At 35.7% G+C, this 27,787-nt stretch overlaps 1 long non-coding RNA gene across 4 annotated transcripts; it reads left to right on the top strand.

The window, feature by feature from the left end:
- The first annotated feature begins 1,161 nt into the window (after positions 1 to 1,161).
- LOC123552569 (uncharacterized) lies at positions 1,162 to 26,327 on the top strand. Of its 4 annotated transcripts, none has more exons than XR_008370762.1 (14): positions 1,162 to 1,311; positions 1,842 to 1,937; positions 3,714 to 3,809; positions 4,106 to 4,265; positions 6,419 to 6,607; positions 7,003 to 7,205; positions 13,524 to 13,734; positions 14,595 to 14,766; positions 17,973 to 18,376; positions 19,284 to 19,529; positions 21,327 to 21,520; positions 22,951 to 23,064; positions 23,853 to 24,028; positions 26,226 to 26,327. It is a non-coding gene; the product is annotated as an uncharacterized LOC123552569 (long non-coding RNA). The 4 variants fall into 4 exon arrangements; XR_008370760.1 differs by having other exon boundaries at positions 4,103 to 4,265; XR_008370761.1 differs by having other exon boundaries at positions 3,711 to 3,809.
- Positions 26,328 to 27,787: the final 1,460 nt, after the last annotated feature.

Here is a 27,787-nt window from a genome sequence, read left to right as displayed (position 1 = left end):
TCCAATTAACAAGAAAATAGCAATGCATAATTGGCAGGGGCCATCGTTACGGATTAACAGTTTGCAACAGGCGTCATTGTGTCAGATGCATGTCAAAAGATGTCCAATTAACAAGAAAATTGCAATACATAATTACCTGGGGTCATCGCTACGGATTAACAGTTTGTATTAGGCGTAAATGTGATATCTTTATAACGTTTGTTCATTTTTATTGGCGCCTGTTTTATGTAACAAGTTGTAGAATTTTTTTTTTTCGAAAACAATACCAAACTTGTAGATATTGCCGATCTTTTCACAATATTTTGTACGACGTTTCAGACCATCCGCAGAATCGGTTTTCATCCGCAATCGGCCGTATTCGAATTAACTTTTATAATAAAATCAAGATAACATATGACTGATGCATAAGTTCATGTTGAAGGAGGTTTAAGTTTGCCTTACTAGCTTTTTACACGACGATTAAAAATTTTCAAAATGGCGGCGGTAATACAACAGCGCGTCACGTGTTTAAATGGGGCGACCTGCTATTTTTAGATAAAATTGCGACGGTCTAAATTATAATCGTTTTGATTTTTTGTATTATTTTGAAGCTAAAACACTGAATTAGTTATATATGTTCATGATTATATTGACAGAATCGTGAAATAAAATGCTAGGATCGGCGGGTTTTGCTAAGTAGGATCGTGTTACCCGAAGCAAACATTTTTTGGCCTTATTACGTACGATGATCCACGCTGTAAACAAATGAATACGTTGTGTTTATGCCAATCACTTAATAAGAATTGAAAGCTTCCATTAAAGCAAACCGAATATTCGAATATATTCGAATATGGCAAACCGAATATTCGAATATTGATTTCAGTATTCGTTCCCATCCCTAATCTAAATATAATGGCAATAGAAAATACAAACATAATATAATATTTATTCATGATTAAATTGAAAAAAAAAGATGTGTTTCAGTGCATGAGAATTTTCTATTAAGCCAAGAGAGTTTTAAGAAGTTCTCCAAATAGATAGGATATGAAGTGACTTTTCAGCTCAATTAATTCATTATGTTTTGATCTGATGATTCTTAAAACATGAAAAAAATTATCAACTTATTTAAAAACACACAGTGACACACAAAAAGCTTAATTTCATGTATATATTCAGGTACTACACCAGGATTTGAATCTACAGCATTTGGACAGGCAACACATACAGCAGGAGGAGGGTTATTTGGGCAGAGTTTGACAGGAACTGGCACAAGGACTTGTCTCTATGGTGGAAGTGTAGGGTCAGCATTTGGGACACAGTCATCAGGATTTAGTAAGAAAATTGTCTTATGTTGCTGTTGGTTTAGAGTGATATGATTACTGTGTACAGTGTACATCCATGGATATTTTTTTTGTGATGGCATTCTGCTGTTTTTCATCTGGATACATATTTTAAATACTGGATCTAGCTGAATTAATGGAATTGATACTTATTTTATTTCACAAGGGCTAATTTGCAATATTTAGCAATGTTAATATCTCCATCGGTATGGTAAATGATGATCAAGACTGTTATCAAGTGAAAATCTATGCAGCAGCAGTGCTATGTTAGAAATGTGGTAATGCATTTTGAAAAGATGAGTTATTTTTTTATTGCTAGATACTAATGGTTTGATGCCTGATTCATCCGGATATAATAACTGCATGAAAATAGTTATGAAAAATAAAGTTGCCATGATTGGTTCTTATATTACATATAATGCAGAAATTTAAGCTTGCACTGAATTTCTGCTCAAATGTATACTAATGTAAAATGTTTATATGATGATGTAGATTGATGATTCAATGCTTCTTTTTCCACAGATTTCGGTGCAACCCCTAGCAGTATAGGTGGACTGTTTGGACAGAAGACTACAGCCAACACTGGCCTGTTTGGCACACCAGCTGCAGCTAGCACCAGTAATTCATTTGGATTCAGTAGTACAGGGGATTATTCTCACAATGTTTTTCCATTGCTCATTTGTAGTTCATCAGTTTTTCAACACATTCTTTTTACCTTCACAGGGCGTAAAAGTTCTTTTATAACAGCAGTCAAAATTCAGGCTTCCCAATGAATCTTGGCTCATAATTTCATGATTTCTCAGTTTTTAAAAAATAGATTGTTTGTCATAGAACAATTATTTGTGAACTGCAATATTTCATTTAAAGCAAAACTTTTTTTTCTAAATTTCCAACTGGACAAAAATCATGGTAATATTTCCAATACTAAAGGCTAGGGCATTTTCCCAATTTAACTGAATATGCTCAGGCCTCAAAGTTCACCTCTAACAAGCATTAGGTGAGTGTGTTACCTATTGTTAGTTACTTGATGTGAACTACCGTGAAAATTTGAACAGGTTTTGTAAGATTTTTTATTTTGCAGGGAGGTGACTTGTATTTGATATTTCAGTGAAAAGGATGTAGTAGCACATTCGTATCTTTTTTAATCCCGTGGCGGAGGGATTATAGGAATGGTCCTTCCGTCCGTCCATTCGTCCTTCCGTCCGTCCTTCCGTCTTTCCGTCCTTCCGTCCATAACAAAATCGTGTCCGGTCCATATCTCCTAAACCCCTTGAAGGATTTTCATGAAACTTGGGTCAAATGATCACCTCATCAAGACGATGTGCAGAACCCATGAGTCAGCCTTGTCGGTTCAAGGTCAAGGTCACAACTCAAGGTCAAAGGTTTGAGCCTGCCATTTTGTGTCCGCTCTATATCTCCTAAACCCCTTGAAGGAATTATAAAACTTGGGTCAAATGATCACCTCATCAAGAGGATGTGCAGAACCCATGAGTCAGCCATGCCGGCTCAAGGTCAAGGTCACAACTCAAGGTCAAAGGTTTGAGCCTTCCATTTTGTGTCCGCTCTATATCTCTTAAACCCCTTGAAGGAATTTTATAAAACTTGGGTCAAATGATCACCTCATCAAGACAATTTGCAGAACCCATGAGTCAGTCATGCCGGCTCAAGGTCAAGGTCACAACTTAGGGTCAAAGGTTTGAACCTTCCATTTTGTGTCCGCTCTATATCTCCTAAACCCCTTGAAGGATTTTCATCAAACTTGGGTCAAACGATCACCTCATCAAGGCGATGTGTAGAACTTATGAGTCAGCCGTGTTGGCTCAAGGTCAAGGTCACAACTGAAGGTCAAAGGTTTGAGCCTTCGATTTTGTGTCCGCTCTATATCTCCTAAACCCCTTGAAGGAATTTTATAAAACTTTGGTCAAATGATTACCCCATCAGAACGATGTGCAGAAATTATGAGTCAACCATGCCAGCTCAAGGTCAAGGTCACAACTAAGGGTCGAAGGTTTGAGCCTTCCATTTGGTGTCCACTCTGTATCTCCTTAACCCCTTGAAGGATTTTCATCAAACTTGGGTCAAATGATCACCTCATCAAGAACTCATGAGTCAGCCATGTCAACTCAAGGTCAAGGTCACAACTGAAGGTCAAAGGTTTCAGCTCTGTATCTCCTAAACCCCTTGAAGGATTTTCATGAAACTTTGGTCAAATGATCACCTCATCAAGACGTTGTGCAGAATTCATCAGTCAGCCATGTCAGTTCAAGGTCAAGGTCACAGCTAAAATCAAAGGTTTTACCTTTTCACTATCCATAGCAGTTGCGGGGGATTTAGCTGTCTTTCAGACTGCCTTGTTATAACTTTATATTATAACTATATTTCTGTCATAAGCAGGTGGATTTGGAGCTACAACAACAACTGGCAGCAGTGAAGCTTGCCTGTTTGGAATGACAAATAATGCAGGCAACGGGCTCTTTTTGGCAAGTCCAGGTATATTTTTGATTTAAGATTTATGTTTTCTTTGGTCTGTAATGAAACTAATAATAGGTCAGTAAATCTGAAAATGACAATAACCTTCATAGTTCAGATTTTAAATAAAGTGTATGAATAGTTACATACAGACATAAATACCCAATGAGTGCTAAATAATCATTATTAATGAGGGTCCAATTTTCTTGGGTTGTTTCAATTCATTGGAATACATCATTTAGAAGAGTGATTATGTTTGTATCAATGAAATTACATTACAAATGTGTTAACTCTATATTTCAACATTTTCTCAGTAGCCCAAAACTGGTACAGCCATCAAATTTAATCCACCCCCAGGGTCAGGATATCCACCCCCAGGGTCAGGATATGATGGTAAAGAATGATGTAACACAGAATATCAATACAAAACATCAGTGTATCACTGCAATGAAAGAATATGAGGGGAACAGTCTGGAGGTAAGTTGTAGCATTTTGTTAAGATTTGCTCTTCATATGATATAATATTTGTATTAGAATAATGTTTGCTAAATCATAGGGGTGACTATTGAGGCCAATTTTGACTATTGCAATACTATTGATATTGCTGAAAAACTATTGCAATACTATTCTATTGCAGGTTACTATTGCGATACTATTGCAATAGTTATCGGCCACAATGTTTTATACAGTAAAACTACCATCTGGCATTATTACACAGTGTAAGACACAACACCGTTTATGATTGCTGTTAATAGTGTTAATAATACACATTGAGATGTTTGTATAACTGAAATGGACAGATATAAATGTAACATTAAATATTTTTAACATTTTTTAGCTCATCTGATTTTTTGAAAAAAAATGATGAGTTATTGTCATCACTTGAGCGGTTGTCGGCGTCGGCGTCGGCGTCTGCGTCGGCGTTGCTTGGTTAAGTTTTATGTTTAGGTCAGCTTTTCTCCTAAACTATCAAAGCTATTGCTTTGAAACTTGGAATACTTGTTCACCATCATAAGCTGACCCTGTATAGCAAGAAACATAACTCCATCTTGCATTTCGCAAGATTTATGGCCCCTTTTGTACTTAGAAAATATCAGATTTTTTGGTTAAGTTTTATGTTTAGGTCAACTTTTCTCCTAAACTATCAAAGCTATTGCTTTGAAACTTGGAATACTTGTTCACCATCATAAGCAGACCCTGTACATCAAGAAACATAACTCCATCTTGCTTTTTGCAAGAATTATTGCCCCTTTTGGACTTAGAAAATCAGTTTTCTTGGTTAAATTTTATGTTTAGGTCAACTGTTATCCTAAACTATCAAAGCTATTGCTTTAAAACTTGCAACAGTTTTTCACCATCATAAGTGGACCCTGTACAGCAAGAAACATAACTCCATCCTGCTTTTTGCAAGAATGATGGCCCCTTTTGGACTTACAAAATATCAGATTTCTTGGTTAAGTTTTATGTTTAGGTCAACTTTTTCTCTTAAACCATCAAAGCTATTGCTTTAAAACTTGCAACTGTTGTTCACCATCATAAGCTGACCCTGTAAAGCAAGCAACATAACTCCATCCTGCTTTTTGCAATAATTATTGCCCCTTTTGGACTTAGAAAAATCATTTTCTTGGTTGAATATTATGTTTAAGTCAACTTTTCTCATAAACTATCAAAGCTATTGCTTTAAAACTTGCAACAGTTTTTCACCATCATAAGTGGACACTGTACATCAAGAAACATAACTCTATCCTGCTTTTTGCAAGAATGATGGCCCTTTTTAGACTTAGAAAATCATGGGTAGGACAATATTTCTATTATACAAAAAAAATCAGATGAGCGTCAGCACCTGCAAGGCGGTGCTCTTGTTTTATTTCTTGCCTTCCTTGGCTTTGAAACAATAAGTAAAACAATAAACCTATGGAAGGTATACTCAAACAAAACGGCCATTTTGTTGAGAATGTCAACGTGTTTAATAACCCAAAGCATCGAAAAAGACGAAAATTGACGGATCAGACTAAGGTGTACCAGCACTAAATGAATGGCCCTACCAAACAGTTTTGCTATATCATACAAGTAGCCTACTTTCTCCATGTTCAAAGTACTTTTTCTCATTTAAGATTATTTAAATATATTTAATCAAAGTTTCTAAAAAAAAATTAAATTTATTAATTATCTCCCAGACTTCTCAGTCCTTTATGGTAGTTTAATTCCTTGAGGGTAATTATTGTAATGGAGACGTAAACATTTTCCGAGGCGCAAATGAGAGCTGGCTCTGTTTCTTGGTTTATGAATTATTAATTATTTCTGTATTTACTAAAATTTCAAAACCATCGAAACTATCGATTGTTGAAGGAACTATTGGCGATTGTTATTGGATCGTGACTTTTCTATTGATGCATTCTATCGGGACACTCAGTATCGCAATGCATCGATATTTCGATGTATCGTTACACCCCTACTAAATCAGTGTTCTTAAAATTCAAAATTTGAGTGACCACCACACAGTCTGACTGAAACTTAACTGGAAACATTAAGAACTGTATCAAATTATCCATTTACAATTCGAGAACTAAGTACTGTTGTAAATATTTGGTATTGTATGAAGTATTGAATGTATGTATGAATATTGATAGTGAACCATACTGAAGCTGGACACCGAAGTATGTCAAAACAGAAATCCTTGTCGCCACCAGTTACTCAAAATATAGACGTCTCCTCCAGAACATCTTCAGGGCTTGGATTTGGAACCCCTGCGGCATCGGCCACACAACCTATGGGCTTTGCCTTTGCACAGGCCAAACCATCAGGGTTTGGAGCATCAAGTAAGTGAGCTTTAAAACTTGTGTTTTATTGTTTCCTTCATAAGTTAAATCTACAAGTAATTCTGCAAGGTTGGAATTTTTATGTCATAAAATGATTTATTGTGCAAGTAAATTAGAATGGATTTCCTAGGTGTAAGGTTTTTAAGAGTAAAAATTCTTAAATGGTTTTGAAGAATGAGCTGATGAACCCAATTTGTATAGATAGGCAAAGTCTCCAGATACAGTCAGGTATTTCCTAGTTAATCTGCAACATGCATCTGCAGGTAAATCATCTTTGGGATATACAACAAATGTGATACAATTTACATGAATTAATTTGAATTTATTCTAAACACAATTAATTTAGATCATAAATATTCTTTCCAGAAGTAAAAAGTAGATATTTCAATTTTCAGCTGGATTTGGAACAAACACCTCAACAGGAACCAGTAATCTGTTTGGTCAGCCAACCACACACGCATCAACTGGTGGGGGACTGTGTGGTCAGAACAAGCCCTTGTTTGGCAACACAACCTCTACTACACAGAGTGGGTTTGAATTTGGAACTCAGACAAGCACAGGAACTGGTGGTCACTTTGGTCAAGCAACACATAATAAGGTTTGTTTTATTTAAGGGTTTTGTTATACATTGCAACATGTCTAATGTGAACACTATGGGAAAGACTGCTTAACAAACAAAATGCTGAACAAGTGAATATGTTAATTAATTGCTGTTATAGATGTCTTCATATCTTCTGTCATACAGGTATTAAAATGAATTCACAAGTTCGTGAAAAGTTCTATGTATTCTAAATCTAAATTATTGTTGTCAACAATTAAAAGCAGCTTTCCACAGTCTTATTAAATTTCGTTATAGAAAAAAAATAATTCTACATGAACGTGGTCAAATAATTCTGATTTCAATAGTGAAACATTGATAATTGTTGAATTCAGTGTACTTTCAAAGATTTCAATGGTAAACTACTAACTGTCGTCAACAACACTTAGCAGTTATACTAGCATTTAGGAGTGACCTGTGGCTTTTATTAATAGATTTAAAAGGGTACTGGAATAAACCACTTCGGTTAAGGGGTACACTACCTTTATATGCCCCCGGCATCTACTGATGTGGGAGGTATATAGTGATTGTCCTGTCCGTCCATCCGTCCGTTCGTCCGTCCGTACAAGGTTAACCAAATGGGACCGTTTCATCACCTGACCTAAGTTTGACCTTCACCTCATTTTGGACTTAGGTTGGTTTATATGGGCCATCTCTTGGTTAACCAAATGGGACCGTTTCATCTAGCATCAATACCGCTTACAAGAATGAATTGATACTAATACAGATGTAACCTGTGACCATTCCTCATCTTCAAACATCACCTGACCTCAGTTTGACCTTGACCTCATTTTGGACTTCGGTTGCTTTGTATCGACAAGGATGCCACCGGGGGCATCAAGTGTTTATTGAACGCAGCTCCTTGTTTATAACTTATTTTTATAATAAATATTTAAATGACTGCCTCCTTCGATAATAGATGCCATGGTGCAGTGGTAAGCATGAAGGCTCTAGAATCCAACTTTTGTGAGTTCGAATTCCAATGGAGATCAATATTTTTTCATTTTATATTTTTTCATTTTATATGTTTTCATTTTATATTTTGCTAACATACACTTTAAAATGATGATAATGTTTAATATGTATTTGAATTGCATTACGTATCATTTTGTATTTTTGCATATAACATAGATTTTTCAAATATCTTCTTGATTGTGAATTATTCAACATGGTGTGTACTTGCACGATAGTGCACGAAATTCACGAGGACAACATTGTTTTATCGTTTGCGTATTACACACTCTGCCACAAAAATAGCCATACTCAGTTTGGCAAGGAAAATGGCACTCAACTCACTCTACAAACTAACGATAAATAGAATCAATTTAGGAGAGTATATCTTATTCCTAATGGCCCACTTCAGCTCCTCATGTGACCTTGGAGATTCCGATTTATCAGTGTCTTTCAAACCCTTATTTTATAAATGGAACAGTCTGGAAAATCCAAATCTTAAAATAAAAGCGACAGCTAGTACTTTCAATTTCACCTTCTAAAAATAGGTTTCGGTACTCCAAAGAAAATATGCAGTTACAAAGTAACAAAATGGAATTTAAATAAAATAATTGCTATTTGCATAGTCTGAAACCCAGGGATCGAATTTTACTTTTTTTTCCACTAGCAATTTTTTGCTAGTGCCATTTTTTTCAACTAGCAAAATGGTTAGTTCCACTAGCAATTATTTAGAGGTTGTTTGCTCACTAAATTTTATAACCTAAAGTGATATTTTTTGTTGTTTTATGTACAGCTCTGCTGTTGTGTTTACTGACTGACTTAAAAGTAAACTATAAAAACCTTTAATGTTTTTGTTATTTATTCATACAAACTTATCCACTGTCTGACTATTACATGAAAATTTCTAACAATAAAGCCACAAGGTACCAGTGTAACGTTTTTACTTATATTGTCATCATTTTCTTTTGTTTCATACAAAAGTTTTATATTTAGCTCGGATTCCCATTTTTTTACAGTTTTGACAGATGCTGTGGGGTTAGACCGGGACTTTGTGGTTTGAGCGGTACGAACCAAAGTACACGTCGTCGAAACGGCAGATCTTGCTTTAGGTTCTTTGGGGTCACTCCCCTTGCTTTCACTGTCATTGTCAGCCTCTGCGGGCCTTTTTCTCCCAAAGAAACTAGTTATTTTATTCATTTTCCATCCATGTTGCGAACCACGGGAGCAAATCGTAAACAAATATCGTATAGACGCTTACTTAAATATCCGATAATTACATTTGTATAAAGGCTGAACACCACTAAATCCAGCTGTTCTTTATTTCATATAAAATCCACTCACTTCATAACAGTTTCTCGACCTTTTCTAGCATATCAGATTTTCAGAGACGTATATTCCCATAAAGAACTAGATCGCTACTTTAGAAAAACAAAAAGAAAAGGGGGTGTTAACTTTTATATAAGAAAACTACAGTTCGTTAAATACAACCCGCTGAATTTACTACTTTTCGCTTCTTTCAATTTCTGTTTTCGTGACATTAAATTCTTACGCCACCATTTTTATCTAGCATGCGATAGGAACATGCTGATTTCATTAGAATGCAAAGTGATACATACTGAAACGCGGTAGGGTAAAAGAAAGCACGTTGCTGTCGAGAAAATGCACTAGGAAAGGAAAAAAGATTAGTACTATTTATATTTGGACTACTTGTGACTAGACCTGTGGAGGCTTACATTCTATTTGGTAGTGATCAGCCTAAAACGACAAGCGTCTACAGTCGGTCACGTGGTTATCGGTAAAATTACCCTGAAGTGGTTTTAAAAAGCACAAAGGACAGTTTGAGCGAATGCGTTGATTTTCGGACGCGGTCGCAAAAACATTCGAGTGCCATTATTTCCTACTCGCATTTTTTTATTCTTACTCGAATTTTGCGAGTTAGCGACCGTTAAATTCGATCCCTGAAACCGTAAAGAAAATATAGACAAATGATAAAATTGCTTGCAATTCCATGGAAAGTAGCTTTAACTATTTGACTATTGAAAATGTACTACAGGCATTTATCAGAATTTCAAAACTCTATAAATTCCGTGATAAGAGGTTATGGAACCTGTAATTATTGCCAATCCAACTCAGTACAAACCTAAAGTTTATTGATTTTAAAACCTTTATAGTCCACACTTAGGAAATAATTTATAGCAAAAGAGTGTATTACCGCCCGAGTGTATAAATAGTATTAAAACACTCTTTTTATAGTAGTAACAATGAATTATTTCGATTTTAATAGGCCCTTAATCTAAAATAGTAGATTAAGTTTAGTAGCACTCTTTCTTGGTCATGCAAAAACATTGATGTCACCGCACATTAGTGAGACATCATTCTAGTGTAAGAGTGCTTCAACAGAAAAAAGCATATTAGAATACATGGTACTATTCACTGGGTTATTTTAATGATGGTTTTATTTTCACTAATCTGAACTATCAAATAGCATTTGAATTTTAATTCTAACAGGATCCGCAACAATTGCTATATAAACATATAGCGAAATCGCCTATACATGAATCTGCGATTAAATATGGTTGGCTGTTACATTTCACCCCCCTATGATTGTAACATAAGAGATTCTACTTCAGTTCCATTACATACGAGTTATTTCAGGGTCAAACGGATGAAAACAGCATTTCAAAAACATAAATATAACAAAAAGTCATATACTGACTTATGTGTAGGTCCGTAAAACACGTTCTGATCTCTACGAGCGAATTCAATTAGCTTAATTATGATTCAGCGGTGACGTCATAAATGTATGACATAAAGTATGACTTCATAATGATGTGACGTCATATAAAAGTTAAGTTCGTCACTCGTAACACAGGGTCAACTCGCCTAATTTGATGATTCTGTTCATAATTAGTTTGCGAGCTGTTATATTACTAATTTATGAATACTTCTCAAAATTCTGATAAAAAAGGAACAAATATCTATATGTTCCATTGGCTGTGCAACACTTTCTAACCATAGGGGGTAAATTGTAACAGCATATGACCTGAATGACGTATTACGCTGAAAATGTAGTACTGTAAAATGCGAATTATTTCCGTTGTTAGAATCAAAATAATAAGTATGTTCCAATAATTTTATCAATTAATAAAACATGGGCAGTCGTTTGAATGCAAATAATTAAATCACTCGTGCTACGCACTTGTGATTTAATTATTATGCATCCAAACTCCTGCCCATATTTTATTAACTAATAAAATATTTACTTCCCCAGCATTCAGTTTAGGCTTGGATATCATCTGCGACTGGGAATCGAACCCGGACCACTAGTGTTGTAGTCCAACCAGCTAACCATTTGCCACTGACTCACTTGACAACTGGCTACAAAACACAAATTCTTTACAACATGTATATGTCTAGTAATTACTATGATATGGCTGGGTGTGAGCCATGGAGGACATGCTCTCTTGTTGGTTAGGTATCTTCCCTGACTGGTTTCGTTCAGAAGTTGTGAACTTCTTCAGAAGACTTGACCTAATGATAAGGCAAGTTTGGTTTGCATTATGTGCAGTGTGACGCTGCATTCTGCTTATATACTCTTTGATGCCAATTGGTGCCAGAGCCGGTATGAGTCCAGTTTGGCTTTTACATGTCTTTTTGGGATACTCTTGGTGTCGGCTTGGTGCCAGTTTCTATTTTTAGCGATGCTGTGGTGCCGGTAGTGATCTATTTTTAGTGGTGCCGGTATGGTGCTGGTTTTAATCTATTTTTCAGTAGGGATCAATATTTCCAGATAGAATGGGAATACTCAGTCATTTCATTTATCTAACATGTATATGTATGTTTATCAAATTGAAGTGACATGAAAATTACTCAGTCAGCAGAACCTTGATTAATGATCTTTGTCTTCTAAATTAACTGAGAAAATTCCTTGCTGATATGAAAGTGGCATTTGTTATTGTGTCGGATTCTTTAATCTTTGGCGCAACATATTTTTAAAAATTAATTTAATTTTTTTTATAGTATTTTTCGAATGAAAAATAAAAATTATGCTATTTCAGCCACTGTTTTGAACCACAGGAGCAAACACATTTGGGCAAACTGCTGCCAGCTCTGGTTTTGGTGGTTTTGGAACATCACAAGCTGTAAGCTCATGTCAAATCAGGCCCTGCCAAGTTAGCTCTGTAGGTAGAGCATAAGACTTCCTCCAGGCAGGCAGTTATAGGTTCAGATATCTGGTGTGGCATATCTTCTTTATGATGATTGACTTAAGTCATTGAATCAAAGGTCATCCATCTTCCAGCTGTTTTTATTAGGGAAAGTTTTAGCTTGCTGGTAGAGGAAAAAAAGGAAAAATTTCATATGTAAAAGTTTGCCATATTCCAAGTTACTGCAAATTAAATATTTGCCATTATAATAATAATAATAATAATAATAATAAAGACTTTATTTAATGAGGCAGCATGCTTGCCGAAGCAATCTTCCGTATGGGCCTCAACGTAATAACATGATACATTTTACATATTTACAACATGGTACGACAACATAAATAAAGAACAAAACAGATACATTTTACAAAACCAGAACTACAGAAAAATTTCCATAAGGACCTAAACATAATAACATAATAACATAATACATTTTACATATTAAAATGAACAAAGAACAAAACAGATAGATTTTACATAATCAACAGCACAGAATAAAAACAATATATTTTAATTGTCAGTTTGTCCAACCAAGAAACTTCCATTGGATATATCTTCTTTTGAATTCTGTACTAGATGCAGAAGATCTTACATGTAAAGGAATGTCATTCCACAGTTTTGGTCCTGAATAATTTAATGATTTCCTGAAAAATTCTAAATTTGGCTTTGGAATATAAAGAAGTTGTTGCTGTGATGACCTGAGTTTATTATTATTAACATATTTGAATTTATTCTTTAAGTATTCTGGACAATTTTGAGATTCTGTTTGCAATGCTTTATAGACTGTTACAGCTTTTTTATAATCAACTCTTTCCGGGAAAGTCATCCAATGGAGTTCCTTGAAGAGTTCATTTGAAGGGGTATCAAATGGTTCGTCTAGTAAAATTCTCGCAGCCTTGTTCTTGTTTAAGTCTTGAATTTTAGACTAAAAATATGGGCCCCTTAATCACTGCCTGGGTAAGTGAGCTGAAGACAAGTACATATTGAAACTGAAATACTAATGGATGCATAAAAATACTTCTGTGGTAAGGGAAAAAAACAAACTTTTGATAATCCAAATAGTCATTGGTTAATGATAAGGAGAGAAAGTAGTAAGTCAAATCAAACCTTACACAGAAAATCTATTGTAGTAACTGCATTATCTGTCAGGATCTTTTTACAGGGATATTTTGTGAAAGTAATCAAATCTTGACATTTCCGGGTGGATTGTTTGCAAACAAGTCTGCATTTGGAGCCCAGACTTCCTCCACTGGCGGGTTCAGAGGATTTGGAACCAACACTAACACGGGCCAACCTTTTTGTCAAACCATTCTCTACACCCAGTACAGGATTTGGATTCAACACTGCAACCACTCCATCTGTATTTGATGGAAGTAAGTTCTTATATGATACATGGTTACAGCCTACTAAAAATTGATGTTGAGCTGTAGATAGATAAAAGATATTGTATTTAGTTGTGCTGATTTAATTTAGCACTTTTATGAAGAAAGTTTGAAGCACTAAAGTACCCTTCCGGGAAAATTTAGTTCTGGTGTCATATGTGGATATATGCATTCTTATACCAATTGAGCTGCCAGAACCTTTACCACCAGACCATCACACCCTAGGGATATATCACTGTGCTATGTTACAAACTTACGTAGAGCTGCTTGAAAATCAGTTACAGATGAAGTGAAGTTTCATTTTAATATTGCAAAGGTGACAAACACAGGCTATTCTCAACTCCTGTAATGTTGCAGTGACCTTTTATAGTCTTTACCTTGTAGTTTTGCAAGGAGGTAGAGTTGTATGATTTTGGTCTTCAGGATATAGAATTTAAATACAAGAAAAAATGCAATCTTCTGTGTGTTTTAAACATTCCAGCTTTTGTGGGCTCAAAATTTTGTGTTTTTGGTGAAAACAGGTATTTTCTTATGGCATAAATTTGAGACGACTTTGACCTTCAAACATAAAAGGATGTGAATTTAACTGCATTGTTGCAATTAAATTTTATAGGTCTACTCAACCATGAAATCAATGAAAGTTAGTCCCCTACAAGAATGCATGATTTCGCAGTATATATGGATGTTTTTTTGTATCCTTCAGTCACATACAGTAGACTGGTCAGCACTTTCACTTGAACATGAGGTCAGTCTTTGCTGTTATGATTATCTCCCTTTGATTTAGTTCAATGTTTACATTTAAAACAGATTTTAATGATATTCAAGCTCCCAGTTTTACTTTTAATTTTTAGCACAGCACTTTGGTGCAGCAAAACCAGCTAGCTTTAGCCTAACAACAACCTCAGCAGCTCCAGCATTCTGATGATTCAACTTTACAGAGGGAATGAGCACAGGAACCAGTATGTTAGGGAATACACTGAATCAACTTGGGACTTGGTGCCTTTGGCTCAGCTGCCCCTACAGGTAAATGTCATAAATTGATGTAATTTAACTGACTCAACCAGGAAGTTTACTCATTTTCATTTTCATGCTCATTCAGGCTTATTTCCTAAAACAAGCCTAGATGTAACAGATAATATTTATTGTTCCTTCTCATGAGAAGGAACACTTATGGTGAACATGTCACACTTGACTGAGCAGGTAATGGATACCACGGTATCATCAAAGGCATCCGAATTCCATTAGGCGCCGCCATTTTGTACTCATGCATATTCATTACAAATAGCAAATTCATTAATAGTATATTAATGACCTTCCTTTATATATACAACACTCAGAAACAGATATGTTTGCTGATGACACAACCATCAGCACAACAGACTCTGATGTAAAAGTAATATACAAAAACCTTCAGTCTGACTTAGACATAATTCACAGTTGGTGCTCACAAAATGCCATGCTTCTCAACATTCAAAAAACAAAATTGATGTTCATAACTGCAAATAATTACAAACAAAATACAATTCAACAATCATCCCAAAAGCTTAAATTAAATAATGAAGTTATTGCTTACTCCAAATGTGAAAAACTGCTGGGTGTTAATGTAGACAGTAACCTAAACTGGAAAGCACATGTTCATAGCACACTTAAGAAATGTAATTCAAAACTCTACCTCCTCATGCGTATAAAACATTATCTCAGTATCAGTGTTCGCAAAATGTTCTACAATGCATATATATTGCCGCATATAGACTACTGCTGTACAATTTGGGGAAATTGCAGTCTTGAGCTTCAAAATCTGTTCATCAAGTTTCAAAAGCGAGCAGCCAGAATAATTCTAGACAAAGATTTTGACACACCATCCAAATTGCTGTTCAAAGAACTTAAGTGGATGACATTCCAGAAAGACTGGAATTTAAAAAAGCCATAATTGTCTATAAATCTCAACATGAACAGTCACCAAGCTACATCCAACATCTTTTCACAAAATCCAGCTGCTCTCATGCATTCACTCTCAGATCACACTCAGATGACCTTTTACACATTCCAAAGCCAAATAAAGAATTCTTTAGAAAATCGCTGTCATACTCTGGACCACATATATGGAACTCCATTCCACTACAAATACGCCAGTCCTCTTCCATACAGTCATTTAAACATGCTTACTTACAGTGGAGGTTCTCTGGTGAACACTGATAGCTGTTATCATTCATGTACATAATATTATACTTCTTGTCATGTTTAATTTATGTCTTTGTTTTAATGCTGAACTTAAAATGTTAATTAGTTTTATGCCATTACTATCATGTTGTAAATACCATGTACATATTTCAAGAGGCTCACAGGGAAGACTGGGCTTGCCCAACTGTGTCGCCTCTATAAATAAAGTCGTTATTATTATTATTATTATTATAGCCTCTTTGCCAGTGTGTTTTACGCATCTTTAAGTCAATCTTTAGTGAAATACAATTACGTAATAAACAGACCTACAAAAAAACAGTAATTAAGTTAAAACTATCTAACCCCTAAATCTTACATGTCATATTGTAGAATCGAGATTAACTAAATGAATATTCATCATCTAAAAATAGACTCCCGCCAAAAATTTCATCTGCTATTATTCTTCTCGGTTGCACTCTTTGCTGCTTCCAGATGTTCCTTTTACGATTTTAGTTCATACCAACTTTATTATTTTGATATTTTAAGTATAACCATCAAAACACACTGTACTAATAAAGTAATTCGAGATTTTTTACTTGTCTGTGAATGCTATTGCACGATACGTACCGTTACCGGATAACAACATTTATCCTGTCACTTGCAGTATTTTCGACCCGATATCAGGGTGCCGTATATCTTTCTTGATATACTGTCAGTTGACACGTGACCAGTGATATACGGTCAGTTAATAATGGACCTTATGATCGATATTGTTGTCATAAGAAATTTTGCATTGAAACCATCACCATTGTGTTGGAAATGTCCGAACTAAGAAAATGAGTGGTCAAATAATGAGTTTTTATTCAAAAACTAAGAAGTTATTGCGATTTTGTCGGTGATTACGTTATTATATAAGTGACGTCATTACGGAAATGACTACAGTAAAACGGTTGTCACACACTTATTTTTTTAAAAATAAATTGCTTAATATCGGAAAATGAAGTAATGACAAGATAAATAGAATAATAGGTTAGTGCCTAAGTTGGAGAAAGTTTATCTGGCTCGGCTCCGGACGTTATCAGGTTCGTCTTCGGCTCACCCGATAACCTCCTCCACCTCGCCAGATAAACTTTCTCATCTATGGCACTAACCTATTATTCTCTATTTCAATTACTTCCCTTGTTTTTATCTTGAACTGTATAATGCATTTCTTCACTTTACTGAGCTATAAATATTTCGAACTTTGTAATTTCATGCCTTTTGATTAATTGTTTTGTAATTTTCAAGTTGTGAACTTTTTGTACGCACTTTTTTCAAATTCATCAGTTTGTTGGTGCCGACTTATATAAAAGCCCTTTTTCTCCTGGTTTTGTCGTTCGGGAGCTGTAAGTATCCATTCATGCAAAGCAAATACTGGCATATGGCAGAACTTTTCTTTCACTCTGTTGCTAATTAAAAATAGGCAAACATACGACCAAATTCTGATCTGTGCCAGTAGGACAGCATCGAGGACTCAGAGCAAAACTAGTCTAAGTGTATATAGAAATAGAAGCAGATAGACTAGTTTCGCTCTGACCTGCTGTCGACATTGGTTCCCGAAATTTTGACAGAGTGACGTTATTTATTATTTATTGTCCGCTGATAATATTTAGGTAGGATCGCTCATCTAAAGGTGTTTGTTTATTATTTTAAGTTAGATAAATGTTTGTGCGAAATAACTTTAAGTATTCTTATAATAAATAGATAAGAATGCACGTAAACTAGCAAAACACATAGTTCATAATTATTTTATTAAATATCCCTTAAAAAGAATATTTAATATGCGCTAGAAGGAACCTTTTGGTAAGCTAAATCTTGTATGATGATATGATGAAAAAAATGTTAATTTTTCGAGATTAATGTAAAATGTAAGTTTGTCTTGTAATTTCAAATGTCTAGAACCAAATGTGTTGATTATAACTTCCAGAGATGAATGAATACTACAACAAAGAAATTTTATATGACAGTTGGGAATTAAGTTAAAGAAGATAGAAAGAAATGATGAACCTATTTACTTGTTTTATCTTCAGGTTTTTGGACATTCAGTAGTGCAACTTCTGGTCTTGGTAAAACCGCCTCTGTAGCTTAGTGGTAGAGTATCTGCTTCGAGTGTGGGAGGTTGTGGGTTCGATCTTTGGCGGCATCATACCAAAGGCGTAAAAAATGGTACTCGTAGCTTTCTCGCTAGATGCTCAGCATTAAGAAGATAGTGCTAGGACTGGTCAGCCCGGTTTCAGTATAATGTGACTGGGTGGGGTATGCCATGTGTCTATGGCATCTTATTCCAGTGAGGCAGTACTATAAAGTTGGGCATTGTGCTCATTGCTACAAGTAGACCCAGTCATTTATATGACTGAAAAAATGTTGAAAAAGATGTTAAACTCGAACACACACACACTTCTGGTCTTGTCAGTACAGTTCTCACACTAGGAGGGTAAGTTCATCTTTTGTATTTCTATTTTTTGATATATTAATTATATATGACTGAAGGCCACTGACTCCGAACCACTTGCCCTTCACCACTGGACTGGAAACCCCTCAATGGATGTAGAATTTCCTGTTAGAAGTCATCTGGATGGCTAACAAGAATGTTGATAGTACTGCTAATATACTTACCCAGGTGCTCACCAAGGTAAGCTGTCTGTGCCTGAAATACTGCTGGGAACGGTCCCCTCTTGGTCTTTTACCACTTTAGCTGTAATGCCTTCATAATTATAACCTTATCCAAGAAAATATATATAATGATGACATAGGATAGTTGAATCAAACATTATAATCGTTTAAAACTGATACTAGATGCAAAGAATCTATTCCTAGATTAACCTTACTGCAGTTGTAATGTAAATTTAAACAGATAATACTATAGATATGGCAGTTTGAACACGGTGACGTACAGAGTAATATATTTAGTAGCATTTCATCTTATTCCTAAGAACATGAACTTGTCTTCACTTCTTCACTGAGTGACAGTGAGTGAAGTGAATAATGTTCATCAGACATTTATGTTGATGTAACAAACAAAAACATAAATATTTGATGCATTCAAACAGATAGGTTAAGGTCACTGTCTTCAAATAACATGCTCCTCACCTCTTATGGACAGAGTCCTGCTCTGGTCATCAGGTAAGAAAATAATCCAGTTTGCTGCAGGAGTCAGATGGTTTCACCCATGTGCCCACTCATTTATAAATTATGCCCTGAAGTGCATCCACTTCTTTCTACATTTACACTGCTGAAGCTTGAAAGTTGCCATTTGACCTGAATAAATCTGTGTGACTTACAATGTAAAAGTCAACAGTTATATGTCTTATAATAACATATTTACAGTTATACTTCCACAGGACAGCAAATCAAGCTGCAGTCAGCCAGACAGCTCAGCTACAACAGATGCTGCTAGCACTTACACATACGATGTTTCTCCATTTTTCTGGAACATGAAAGAGAGTAAGATCAAAGGGGAAGATGTTCTGAAACCCACCGACCCAGTGGCACAGAAAACCATTCTGGCTAATCAGCATAAAGTGTGTCTGAGACCTTTGGCAAAGATCAGACCCAAGGCTTTGTCTGGAGCACTGAATGGTAACAAGGTATGTGTATACAATAGCATGTTAGTAAATTATGAAGTAGTAATAAAATATTTCCTTGGTAAAGAAAAACAAAAAATGATTTTAGAGGAAAATGTAAGGATTGGTATATTTGAAAAAATGTGATAAAAGTTTTTGCAAGTATACTGTCTGTTAAAATGTAAACTTCAATTTTTAGCTCACCAGAGCACGAAGTGCTCAAGGTGAAATATTGTGACTAGTCATTGTCCGGAATCTTTCGTTGTGCGTTTTCCGTCAACATTTGCCTTTTTAAAACTCTAGAGGCCACATTTGTGACCCAGTCTTTATGAAACTTGATCAGAATGTTTGTTTAGATTATCACTAGGTCAAGTTTGAAACTGGGTCATGTAGGGTCAAAAACTAGGTCAGAAGGCCAGATCAAAGGAAAACCTTCTTAACACTCATAATAGAGTTCACAGTTCAAGTCGGAAACTCATGAGAATTGGTCAGAGTGTTTGTCTTGATGATCTCTAGGTCAAGTTCGAATGTGGGTCATATGGGGTCAAAAACTAGGTCACCTGGTCAATCAAAGGAAAAGCTTGTTAACACTCTAGAGGCCACAGTTGTAACCCATTCTTTATGAAACTTGGTCAGACTGTTTGTATAGACAATCTCTAGGTCAAGTTTGAAAGTGGGTCATGTGGGGTGAAAAAACTAGGTCAGTAGGCCAGATCAAAGGAAATTCGCGTAAACACTAGAGTTCACAGTTTAAGTTGGAAACTCATGAGAATTGGTCAGAATGTTTGTCTTGATGACCTCCAGGTCAGGTTTGAATCTGGGTCATGTGGGGTTAAAAACAAGGCCACCAGGTCAAATTAAAGGAAAAGCTTGTTAACACTAGAGGCCAAAGTTGTAATCCAATCTTTATGACATTTAGTCAGAATGTTTGAATAGATGGTCTTCAGGTCAGGTTTGAAACTAGGTCATGTGGGGTCAAAAACTAGGTCAGTAGGCCAGATCAAAGGAAAATGTTGTTAACACTCAAAGTCCACGCTTTAAGTTTGAAACTCATGAGAATTGGTCAGCATGTTTTTCTTGATGACTTCTAGGTCAAATTCGAATCTTGGTCATGTGGGGTCAGAAATTAGGTCACCCGGTCAAATCAATGGAAAAACTTGTTAACAATGTAGAGGCACTGTCGTGACCCAATCTTTATGAAACTTGGTCAGAATGTTTGTATAGAGGATCTCTAGGTTAAGTCTGAAACTAGGTCATGTGAGGTCAAAACTAGGTCAGTAAGCCAGATCAACTCTGGTGAGTGATATAGGGCCATCATGGCCCTCTTGTTTGAAGTGTGAAATTACTTTGCTCGATGCCAAATTAGTGTGTAAGAAAAAGGAGTTTCTTTAAATATTCCTTTGTTTTATTTTCTTAAATGTTTTCCAATAGTTAAAACTGACATGTGCATCCTCATATACCGGGTACATTTCTCTGACCAGTTTGAACAAAATATAGCTTGAATTTTTTATGCCCCCAAAGGGAGGCATATTAGTTTTCAACTGTTAGTACGTTCGTTCGTCACAACGTTAACTTTTTGCATGAAGGCACTTTACTCGCGATCCACTGCACCCAGGACTTTCAAACTTCACATGCTGATAGTACTTATTGAGTACACAACCCCTATTGAGTTTGGGGTCACCAGGTCAAAGGTGAATGTGCTGTGGGGGCATTTGTCACCATTAGTGACAGCTCTTGTAATTTTCATGAAAATGTGTTTTAGATACTAGCACTGAGTCATCCTTGAAGTATTAAATACCTGATATTTTTTAATTACTGCAGCCTCAGATATTTGAAAGCTTGGAAGATGATTATTTCTGTTTTGGAAGTGACACATTCCAGCCAAGGAAGAGTGTTAAGAAACTGACAATTAAAACGTTGGGATAAGATTCAAGTAACCCAAGCAGAGCCTCATCTATGAGTGGTGAACCTGCAAACATGTCTTCTTTAAGGGAAAAAGAGAATTTCAGGGGAAGGTAAGCTAGTTTGTGTTTTGTCTCTAGGTTATGTTCACAACTGGAAAAGGATTTTATCCATAAAGAGGGATCAAACAAAAAAGAGGAGCTTCTGTGGTCAAGTGGTTATGGTGACTCAAATCTTTGACCCCCTCTTAATGTGGGTTTGAAAACTTAGGGTGTAGACCACTGGTGCCAGACCAGAAAGAAAATGCATCTGTACGTGTTAGACCTTACCCCTAGGTATTCTATAAGAACCATGGTCATGAATGGGAAAATATACTAACCCGTTTCAATTGCACATTTCTCAACTTAAACGCCCAGTTCGGTGAATGGTTACCTAGTATATTGAACAAGCGATAATTTATCTTCCATCGTGCACCAGTCACATTGTCTCAGTGTTCCATATTGCTGAGATAATCAGTATATTTTATGCTTTCGTCAACGTTACAGAAAAAACTTGCGTGACCTTCCCTAATGAACATCTGGTCTAGAGGTCACGGCAGTGTGCATATGTTTTGCGAAATGTAAACAAACAAAAACAGAATTTAAAAAAATCACAATTTTACACTAAAACTCGAAATGATGAATGAAATTCATCTTGTATATGATCTTTAATTTGAAATCGTACATTGGTCTGCATCTGTTCTGTTTCTTTTATTCATTTTGCACATTTATGCTGCATTTTCACATTTTTGAGCGAACACGTTTAGTAAAATGATGATTGACGCACATTTCCACAACAGCCAATCAGAATGGTTTTTTAATCTAGAACGGAACTTCACCAGGGAAGGTCAAGCAAGTTTTTTGTGTAACGTTGAAATAACTATAAACTACGCGTTGTTTTTCTAAGGTAGGATGTATTGAAGAAATGCGACTCGTACACAGCAGAAGATAAATTACCACTTGTTTGATATCCATAGTACACATTTACTGACCTGCGTGTTTTAGGTACAAAATGTGCAATTGAAATGGGTTAGTATATTTTCCCCTTCATGACCATGGTTCTTATAGAATACCTAGGGGTAAGGTATAACATGTATAGAGGTATTTTCTTTCTGTTCTGGTGCCAGTGGTGTAGACTATTTTATGTAAGCAATCCAGCTTGTTGACAGAAGGTTGGTGATTCTGCCCAGGTGCCCCCCCGTGCCTCCAGGAGTCTTCCTCCACCATGAAAAGCTGGAAAAGTCACCATTTGACCTAATTTTTGTTGGTGTTGCTCTAAACCAGACAAAAACAATGCACATTAATCATACCATTCTTTTCATAAATTCTTGTGAAATCTGGTTGATGATTGTCAGTTTTCATATCAGTCCAGCTTATGCAACTCTTTGTATGCAGAATTTCCTCAGTTGAATAGTTTTGATGTTACTAAATCTTTTTAGTCCAAGCATGCATAAATGCCTTGATTTAGTCAGATATTTTAAATGTGGACCTGATGTTTTGTTTAGGTCCTCTCCTGTTGCATACAATAAACAGAGAAGACAGGAGGTTGATGTTCCTGAAACTGAGAATATCATCAGAAGTACAAACATCTCTGATCAGATAGATACACCAGATAGAAGGTATGTTAAGTTAAGAATAAAGCTGCTGTATATAAATGTATTATTATGTCTTCCACCACCACAGTAGTGCGGGTGTCCTGCCTGTGTGTGTAGTGTATGTCTGTCTGTCTGTCACAAATCTTGTCCGCACTCATAGTTGAACAGTTCACATTCGATCTTCGCCAGACTTGAACAAAATGTGTTTGACAATAAGTCCTCGGCCAAGTTCGATAACTAGCCAAATCGGCCCAGGCACTTCAGAATTACGGTCCTTGAATTACTGAAAATACTGATCCCAGTGATACATGTCCTGGTGCATGGTTGACTCAGATACATAATGAAAAGCCATTTACTCCAAAACTATCAAAGTTATATTTCCTGTGAGTAAACAGTATATAAAGACAGACATACTATTCAGATGAATAGGCAGTTGTGAGAGCTCTAGTTTAAATATGATTGAATAAAATGGCATCAGGGAAAAAGAAAGAATACTGTAAAATTGCTTAATTTTGCTGGCATGAGCTTTTATTGTTTTGGTGAAAATAGCTTCGATGAGACAAAGGTTTATAGATTCAAGTTTGAAAGACGAAATAAAAATAGGAATTTTATATGCTTGATTGGATTTATTTTGTAGATAGGAGGAATCAGGAAATCCATGAAAAATTGTACTAACACATACTTGGATTTCACAGTATGCTGTTAATGCAAAATCTTCAAAATCAATATTTTGCTTTACATTTCTTGTTTCTAAAGGAACTGCTATTAAGCATGTACTCTGTTACAATATTTGACTGCATTTTAATTTCCAGGCCGAACATGGATGACACAGTTGCTATATTGAATGCGCAGAATAAATCTTCTAGCATTAGGGAACCAGTTAGTTCCAGTGCAAGAGAACCAGTCAATTCCAGACTAATTTGCAGGATGACACAGTCAATATCAGCATCATTTCCATAACGGTGATGTCAGTATAGATGAGAGACCAGTAAGTTATGATTCATTGTTGCCTTCTTTCAGCAAAAAATTGTTTGTTTCTGGATTCTTAACAAAGACTTGTGTCCAACATTTTAGGCATTGCATTAAATAATATTAGCGTCATAGAAAGATTAGCATGTTTGGACCTTTTGTTTTAAACTCTTTCTAGTACTGGTACTGATGATAAACTCGGACAGAAAAAGCATTTTTTTTACATGTAACTTTTTAGCTCACCTGTCACGAAGTGACAAGGTGAGCCATTGTGACCACTTGATGTCCGTTGTCAGTCATCAGTCATCCGTCGTGCATCAACAATTTCTAAAAAAATCTTCTTCTTGGAAACCACTGGGCAGAATTACACCAAACTTCACAGGAATGATCCTTGGGTGGCCCACTTTCAAAATTATTCAAAGAATTTAATTCCATGCAGAACTCTGGTTGCCATGGCAACCGAAAGGAAAAACTTTAAAAATCTTTTTGTCCAAAACCACAGGGCCTAGGGCTTTGATATCTGGTGGGTATCATCTTCTAGTGGTCCTCTACCAAAATTTTTCAAATTATCCCCCTAGGGTCAAATATGGCCCCGCCCCGGGGGTCACATGGTTTATATAGACTTATATAGGGAAAACTTTGAAAATCTTCTTGTTGTACAAAACCACATAGCCTAGGGCTTTGATATTTGTTATGTAGCATCATCTAGTGGTCCTCTACCAAGATTGTTCAAATTATCCCCCTAGGGTCAAATATGGCCCCGCCCCGGGGGTCACATGGTTTATATAGACTTATATAGGGAAAACTTTGAAAATCTTCTTGTACAAAACCACATGGCCTAGGGCTTTGATATTTGGTATGTAGCATCATCTAGTGGTCATCTACCAAGATTGTTCAAATTATCCCCCTAGGTTCAAATATGGCCCCGCCCTGGGGGTCCCAAGTTTTACATAGACTTATATAGGAAAAAAAGTTTTAAAATCTTCTTGTCTGAAACCACAACACTTAGACCTTTGATATTTGGTTTGTAGCATTGTCTTATGGTCCTCAACCAAAATTATTCAAATTGTACACCTTGGGTGAAAAGAGGCCCTGCCCTGGGGGTTCCAAGTTTTATATAGACTTATATAGGAAAATGCTTTAAAAATCTTCTTGTCTGAAACCATACGACCTAGGCTTTTGATATTTGGTATGATGCATTGTCTAGTAGTCCTCTACCAAAATTGTTCAAATTATGCCCCTGGGGTTAAAAGAGGCCTCGCCCTGAGGTCACTTAGTTATTATGTGAGTTATATAGGAAAAATACTTAAAAAATCATCTGATCCTATTTCCAAGACTGTTTAATTATAATTACCTGATGACCCCAAGTAATATGATGTCACTTGACTGTGACCTTGACCTACTGACCTACTTTCTTGGTTTTTAAGATACAGCCTTGAAATTTTGATGACATACATGACCCTCTTGTTTATTTCTGCATATTGTTGTCAAAGGTTGGTATCAAGATAAGCTTAACGTTTGCTGAAAAACTGACATAATTTAAATTTATATTTAATAAGCAATCTCACACAAAGTGAGGCCCTGAAAGTGGTTGTAAAATGGGGACTGTATGAACGTTTATTGATGATAAATTTGACGACTGTCATTTACAAAATTTTCTCCTTAGTATTTATTATAATTCTGCAACAATTATTCTGGATCATGTAATGAAAAGTGACCCAATATCAGGCCTTCATGTGTTGACAGTGTTCATGTGCAAAAAGCATCCTTTTCCCCAGTAATTTTGGATAAATATTTTTAAACAGATAAATGTAAGTCTTTTATTTATACAAAAATTTTTTACCACTTTTTTTTTGTTTATACCGGGTTGGTGTTGTAAGTGATTACTATTAGACAGGGTGTTCAATTATATAAATAATCAACTGAATTCTAGGTTGTTGGCTTTATCATCTGTTTGAGTTTTTTTCATCAGTACCAAGTATAGCCAGTTTGGCAGCTATTTAATAGAAGAGTGACGGAAAACCAACAGATAATGATGGAGAAATGATCTCATTCACTAGATATTATATCGGGAGATCTGATGAAGCTTCATGTCCGCCAAACCAAAGAGAAAAACCCAATGCTTTTCAGCAAAAACAGTTTGAAACTGACATTTGCTTTTAATGAGAAAGTACAGGTAATTAAGATGATGAGTAAATGCTGCTTTTTTTTTCCAGATGACAATGCCACCCCCACACCCAGCGGGTATTGTTACTATCAAAACCTGGGTATTACACAGTACCGAGTCAGGAGGCATTCTCAGAGATGGTGGATGAATATGGCAACTGTTTTAAATTGAGGACTTTGCAATGGGCAGGGAAGGACACGCAAGTATCTTCCAGGAATGACAAATTTTGGGCCTATATGAACTTTGAATGAGACTGGTATGTTCTTTACAAAATTTGATTTTTTATGTCTTTTTTTTCCTGGTTTCAAATATCACTGTCAAGACTCTGTCTATTAACATTTAAAGGAAACCACTAGGAAAGTGGTCTTTAGAGTTGTATCTATCAGTAAAGGTCAAGAGTTCAATTTCCAGCCAAGTCAACTGATCTTCACAATATGTTTTGTTTTGTTGGGTTACGCTGACACAACAATAGTCATATGACAACTGTCCAACTTCTGATGGTGGAGGTGTACCTCTTAGTTTCAGGCATGGATGGATGCCTGGGTAGACATGAATAGTGTTTAGCTTTCTCACGTAAATAATTCTTTACCTAAAGGGAGATTATAAACCCCACTGTAGTGAAGGCAAGTTTTTGATGTTAATATCCTTACCACTTGGCTACTGAAGCCAAGCTCATGACAGTTTGAGCAGAGATTGTAAGCCAGAATTAATTGATCTTCATCTTGTGCATCATGGTCTTCCCAAGTTACATAGGGAAGATTTAATTACAACTGGGTTGATTTTATTTCTCCCAAATTCTGTCACAACAGCAACCTGAAAAAAATGATGAAATTGAAAACTTTATACTGAAATACTGAAAGAATGCAAGAATGATTAGGCACTTAAGGTTTCGATGGAGGCCTTGAGAAACAAAAATCGAACAACACCAAGTCATAAAAAGAAAGAGTTGTTTGACATGAAATTGAACAGCATGAAAAACATGTATATTACTTTACGAAACAAGTGTCAGTATACTGATATAAACATTGAATTCCGGAAAAGGGCTGCCAAAAGGGGGCCCTCCACTTCCGGACAGTTAAACGCCTTTAAAAACTCATCATTTTCAAAGAACTGTTTACACATGTTTGTTTGATGCATTTGCAATAGCGTGCGAGTGGTGAAATTTCACGTAACAAGGTGGAACTTAGTTTTCAGCAATTTTTTTATCTTTTTTTCTTTACAAATGGAAATTCATTTCAAAGGAACAATTTTTTTCCCTAAAATATTACTTAATTAATAATTAATCGGAAAAAGTTGTTTCCCTTTAAAAATTTAAATGCCATTTTGTACTTAAAATAATGGGGAACAGGTTGTCTCCCTTTGAAAATGAATGTCTTTTGTAAAGAAATAAAGATAAACAATTGTTGAAAACTGTGTTCCAACTTGTTATGCGAAATTTCACCACTCACACGCTGTTGCAAAGGCATCAAAACAAAACATGTGTAACTGTTCTTTGAAAATGGTGAGTTTTTAAAAGGTGTTTAACCTGTCCGGAAGTGAAGCCCCTTTAGGCAGCCCTTTCCGGAATTCAACGTTTATATCAGTATACTGACACTTGTTTCGTAAAGTAAT

The sequence above is a fragment of the Mercenaria mercenaria genome, chromosome 4 (genome assembly GCF_021730395.1).
Source record: "Mercenaria mercenaria strain notata chromosome 4, MADL_Memer_1, whole genome shotgun sequence".
Classification (NCBI taxonomy): Eukaryota; Metazoa; Mollusca; class Bivalvia; order Venerida; family Veneridae; genus Mercenaria; species Mercenaria mercenaria.
The sequence above is the reverse complement of the archived record's forward strand: the minus strand, read 5'-3'. Positions and strand labels throughout refer to the sequence as shown.